Raw genomic sequence first — 6,155 nt, forward strand, 5'->3', positions numbered from 1 at the left:
CAAAGTTGGGTTCTACCCTGTATCTGTGCACACAGGGTGGGTAATAACGTTTACCTTGCTCTAGAGAGCTTTGTCTCAATACTGTTGACACTTTGGTTCAGAGAGCTCTTTGTTGTGAAGGCTGTTCTATGCATTGTGGGATGTTTAGCCTCTACCCACAAAATTTCAGTAGTACTCCAAGTTGTGACTACTGAAAGTGTTTTCAGATATTTCCACATGTCTCCTGGAGCCAGGGAATGAAATCAACACCATTTGAGAACTATTGCTCTAGGTATAAAATTTCTGACAGGTAGTTGGATACATGGATCTGGAGCCTAGAAGGAAGTTCTGAGATGAAGACATGATCTGTAGGCTTACCGAGCCTGGGATGTAACAGATACCCCCAAAATATTTGTTAAAAATGCAAATGGCTTATAAAATTGAGTCATAAAGTCTTTCTATCCTTATACCAGTTCTACAAACTAAAGCAGGATCATTCTCATAAGCTTTATCAAAATCTACATTTTCAACCCAACAATTATTAGCTTTTTTCCTCTTTGTGAAAGGAATGTATTTGAAATGGTAGAACATGTTGAAATGGGTTATGCTACCACCAGGTAAAGCCAGAGCAAGAACTCAACATTAAGATGGAAGAACAAAAGAGTGAAGGTCCAGTGTAGCCTACATTTCTATGCCAGACACCGTATTAAGTACTTTGATGATACTAACATATTTATCTTCAAAACATCCTTTTAAGGTTTTATCACCATTTATGAATCAGAAGTTAAGGCACAGGGAGGTTAAAAAAGTTGTCTAGCTCACATAGTAGGAGACAGAGGGATGGCCCTTCCCAGGTCTATATGGTATTAAATAAAGCCCACTGATACTAACTATGAAAGTACCCTATCATGAAACAACAAATGTCTCTATAATCTCACCCAGAGTCTGGAACTCAGTGAATTTTTAACTGAATTGAAATCATATATAGAGACTGAATGTAGATGTAGAGCCTACAGCATGAGTCTTAAAATAATTCCTTGGACTTACATTGAAAAATATCTTCCGTCTAGAAACTCAAAGTGTTTTGCTGGATGGAAATGACTTTAGTCTCTGGCCCAGACCTAGCTGGCTGGGAGAAGAAGCTGATGTGATCCTCTTTGACAGGAGAGACCACCTCTTCTTTGGCCAGTATTTATTCAATGTCATCCTAGAGTTATGAGGTGAGGTCTGTCACTGGGGCCCAGGGAGAGCTCTTGGCTGGTACTGTGTGGTCTCATACAAAATACACAAATAGCCTTTGATCCTATGTATCACCTTACCTTTCAAAGGTTCAGCAGAGAAGTATTTCCCTAAAGTTATCTGCAGGGAGAAGTAAGGGAACATAATAGCACATGACACAAGAACAAACAGGATGATGGTTTTCTTCCTTTTCAACTTCTCCAGGGGAGGAGAGCGGAAAGCAGCAGGTTTTCCAGGAGATCCCTCTTTGCTCCCATTCTTGAAATCCTTTGCTCCAGCCCAGCCCTTTGTGACATGACAGGAATGTAGACAGAAGTTAGGGTTAGTGAATCTGGGGTGCGCTGAGAGAAGGACAGAAAGATGGGAGATGCCTGACAACCAGAATGGTACAACAGGAAACACAGATACCGAAGCATATGCCCTGGTTCTTGGCTCATCCATCAAGCTCTCAGTTCTACTTGTTTATGTTTGCAGTGCCATCACTCTACCCCATAGCAATGAAAGTGAAAGTCGATCAGTCATGTCCGACTCTTTGTGACCCCATGGACTGTGAATTGTCCAGGCCAGAATACTGGAGTGGGTAGTCTTTCCTTTCTCCAGGGGATCTTCCCAACCCAAGGATCAAACCCAGGTCTCCCACACTGCAGGCAGAGTCTTTACCAGCTGAGCCACAAGGGAAGCCCATACATAACACAAATATATATTTTCCAAGTGAGACTAAGAGGGGTGAGGTGTCTTACAGACATGAACAGTTACTCCAGGGAAGTCTCCTGTATCTCTTTTTCCAGTGTCTTGTGTCCTGTCTGGCAGACATAGTATTAGACTTTGATCTCACTTTTCAGGACCTCAAAGAAAATACTATTTTCCTATGTAAAACAAGAGGGTAAGCTAAGGGGAAAGGAAAACATGGGGAATAGGGTAGATGGTGACTTCACTCCCTTACTCCAGTCTCCATTCATGGGGTACATGACTCAGTTGAATGGAAATGGTATAGACACCTTCTTTTCTTCCCCAGCCCCATCAGGGCACTTATTCCACCACATAAAACAGCATTGCATGCATGTGTGCTAAGTTCAGTCATGTCTGGCTCTTTGTGACCCTATTGACTGTAGCTTGACAGTCTCCTCTGTCCGTAGGATTCTCCAGACAAGAATAATGGAGTGGATAGCTATTCCCTCCTCTAAGGGATCTTCCAGACCCAGGGATCGAACCCACGTCTCTTGCGTCTTCTGCATTGGTAGGCAGATTTTTTACCACTGCACCACTTGGGAAGCCCAAAATGACATTTAGTCACAGTCAAAACAGAAATACGTAAATATTTTCCTTCTCTCCTGTTCTTTTTTCCTTCTTTTCCTTCTCTCCAGATCATGCTACCCTTCAAATACCAGTCACATCTGTAGTTCTCCTGCCCCCTCCACTTCTAGGAAGATAAAGCTCCACCAGATTCCTGACTCTCAGCGGATCCGTCCTTAAGAAGTGTGAATCCCTCTTCCTTTTCCCTTTGAACATATGACTCAGCTTCTGTCTTCACAGAAGCTTCTGTGCTATCTTCACAGGCCCATTGAGGCTGGAAGGGAATGAGACCAAGGCCCCAAGTCAGATAGTGACTGCACTGTCCTCACATTCCCAGGGCACTTGATGTCTCCTGACGAGCATCTTTCTGATACCGGTGGAGCCATCACTCCAGGAGAGCAGGGTGGTGGCAGGATCCTCCTTTGGGAGAAGGCTGTTTCTAGGCAAGAGTTAGAACTCATAGCTTCTGTTCAGTTCCAACAGTTTTAGACATACAGAGACTTAGTCACAGAGTAAGGTTTTTCATGTGGTAGATTCTCTTAACGGAGTTAATTTAGGTCTTCTGGCAAAGTGAAGGCAGCTGCCTCTGATGAGGGCCAGACAAAGGGTTTCTGAGACTAATTGTCTCTGAGACTAATTGGAAAGCAGGGTGGAAAGAGGACCCCTGGATGAGTTCTTGCCTTGAAGGCCCTGGGGGACAAATAATCCCATGTCGAGCATAATACACCCAAAACAAGAGTAAGGATTTATGGTGGAGACCAGAAGGAGACGACTACATGTGACAAAGCAGTGGCTGGACACTTTTGATGAATGCTTCAACATTTCTTTTCCCATCTGATAATACTGGCAGAAAAGAATCACAAGTCATTTTTTCAGTACGAAATGGGAAACACCAAATAACTTAGTCAGTGAATAAAGTTTCTAGGGAAACTGGCAGTAGTTCTTCCACCCAAGGCTGAAGTGGAAACCAAGACTGATAAGCAGCTCTGAGTGCTAGGGTAATAAAGTTTCAGAGGGGGAAAAAGAGACAGGTAATAATGAAGCCCCCAGTTGCCAGGTCAACAGCCATTGAACTCCTCTGGTCATACTCCCTTTAAGCCTCTTGCCCAAATCACCTATCTGTGAACTTAGACTGGATGAAAAAGGCAACAACAACCCAGAGAATTTATAACTGTGGGATGGCTCCTCTCTGACACCTAAAAATTATGAACTCACTGTTGGAAAAGTGAAGAGAGGGTCTTCTCTGAGTAAAAACCTGTCCATTACAATGGGCAATTGGTCAGACATGATTCCCTATCACTGTTTCATGTTGCAGCTGATCCTCTCTCTTCTACTCCTCATTACATTAGTGTCCCGCATGGCCTTTCAAATCTGGAAACAACTTTGGGCAACTTAACTGCAGGAGGTGCAGCCTCTCTACGATGAAAAATTCTCAAACTTCATTGGTTATCTTCAACTCTCAGAAGAAAAGAACAAAGAATAGCCATAAAGAGAAGGTCGTATAGCCCATTACCATCACCTTTTGGTATTGAATAGCTGGCTCTCGCTTTTCTCAAAGGACCACGGATTTCCATGCCATATGAAAAAATAACAAAAAACATAAAAATCAGCAAATTTCCTTGTCTATGCCTCTGCATTTTTTTTGTCATTATTGCCTGAAATTTCTCATCTTGTACAGGTTTTGTAAGTGAGCTTTACTGTACATGTGTGCTAAGTCACTTCAGTCATGTCCGACTCTTTGCAACCCCATGGAGGAGCCTGCCAGGCTCCTCTATCCATGGGATTCTCTGGGCAGGAATACTGGAGTGGGTTGCCATTTCCTTCTCCAGGGGATCTTTCCGACCCAGAGATCGAACTTGTGTCTCTTATGTCTCTCTTGCTTCATCTAATCCTCAGCACAAGTCTACGAGGTAGGTTTTATACAAGTTTTTATACCTTTTATACCTGTTTTACCAAAAAGGAAGTGGAGCCTGAAGGACTTTGTCTGCAGCACAAATGCATTCCAGTTTTTGTTTGAATGCTTTTGTATATTCCATGTTTACTCAGAAATACTTATTTTGCTGTTGTTATTTGGATTGTTCTACAAATTTCAATTAGTATGTACATAAAATCATTGAAATATTTCAATCTTTTTACTGTTGCCTTTTACTTTTGCCTTTTCCAGAATGTTATATACTTGGAATCATACAGTATGGAGCCTTATCAGTTTGGCTTCTGTCACTCAGAAATACACATTTAAGTTTCCTCTATATCTTTTTGTCACTTGATAGTTTATGTATTTTTATTGTTGAATAATATTCCATTTATGGATGAACCCTAGTTTGTTTATCCATTTATCTATTGAAGGACATCTTGGTTGATTCCACATTTTGGCAATTATAAACTGCTATAAATATTTGTGTGAAGATTTTTGTGTGTTACTGTTCAGGTTTTTATACCCTTAATTTTTTTGTCTACTTGCTCTATTAATTACTGAGCGAGAAGCATTGACATCTACAACTATAATTTCAGATTTGTCTATGTATCTTTTCAGTGGTAGGATTTGCTTTAAGCATTTTGAAGCATATTATTGGGTGCAGCATATTTAGGATTTCTGTGACCTTGTGGCTCAGCTGGTAAAGATCTGCCTGCAATGTGGGAGACCTGGGTTTGATCCCTGCGTTGGGAAGATCCCCTGGAGAAGGGAAAGGCTACCCACTCCAGTATTCTGGCCTGGAGAATTCCACGGACTGTATAGTCCATGGGATCTCAAAGAGTTGGACACGACTGAGTTATTTTCATTTTCACTTGATGAATTAATCTAGCATTATAAAAACACTTTTGTTTTTCTGAAGTAATATTCCTTGCTCTGAAGTATACTTTGTCTAATGTTAATATAATGACAAGCCTTAGCATTTTTCTTAATACACATTTGTACCCATTGAATTTAGCCTATATGTATTTTTATATTTAAAATCTATTTCTGGGACTTCCCAGGTGGTCCAGTGGTTAAGAATCCACCCTGCAATGTGGAGGATGTGGGTTTAATCTCTGGGAAGGGAACTAAGATCCAATATGCTGTGCAGCAACTAAATTTGAGAGCAGCAACTAAGACCTGATGCAGCCAAATAAGTAAATAATTTTTTAAAATAAAGTCTATTTTTTATAGAGCGTATGTTTGGGTCCTGCTTTTTCATCCAATCAGACAAACTAACATTGTAATTGGAATGTTCATAATAGTTATGTTTAATGTAATTTTCAAAACAATTTGGTTCAAATTTGATGTTTTGCTGTTTTCTATTTGTATCTCTTTTTGAATTGATCTTTTCCTGCCTTCATTTGAATTACTTGACCATTTTTAGTAATTTATGTTATCTCTTCTGTTGGCTTATTAGTACACATTATTTTATTTTTACTAGTTTCGGTGGAATTTGCACACTGTATTTTTAACTTCTATCTACTTTTAAACACTGATTTTAGCACTTCACATATAAATGTAAGAATCTTACAATAATCATATTTTATTTTATTTTCCCTTATTGTGGTATTTTTGTAATGTATTTTACTGTACATATCATATGAATTACATAATGTATTTATCTTATTTTCAGTAAGTTCAGCAGCTCAGTAGTGTCTGACTCTTTGCAACCCCATGAACTGCAGCA

The 6,155-nt window shown here is 40.1% G+C and overlaps 1 long non-coding RNA gene across 1 annotated transcript in view; it reads right to left on the bottom strand.

Moving 5' to 3' along the window:
• The window catches only part of LOC113886767, a 30,236-nt gene extending 25,951 nt beyond the window's left edge, over window positions 1–4,285 (bottom strand). The window contains exons 1-2 of the long non-coding RNA XR_003509551.1: window positions 4,031–4,285; window positions 1,299–1,503 (exon numbers count right to left, since the gene is read on the bottom strand). This is a non-coding gene — a long non-coding RNA (uncharacterized LOC113886767). The remainder of the gene's footprint in view (window positions 1–1,298; window positions 1,504–4,030) is intronic.
• Window positions 4,286–6,155: the final 1,870 nt, after the last annotated feature.

Source organism: Bos indicus x Bos taurus, chromosome X (assembly GCF_003369695.1).
Source record: "Bos indicus x Bos taurus breed Angus x Brahman F1 hybrid chromosome X, Bos_hybrid_MaternalHap_v2.0, whole genome shotgun sequence".
Taxonomy (NCBI): Eukaryota; Metazoa; Chordata; class Mammalia; order Artiodactyla; family Bovidae; genus Bos; species Bos indicus x Bos taurus.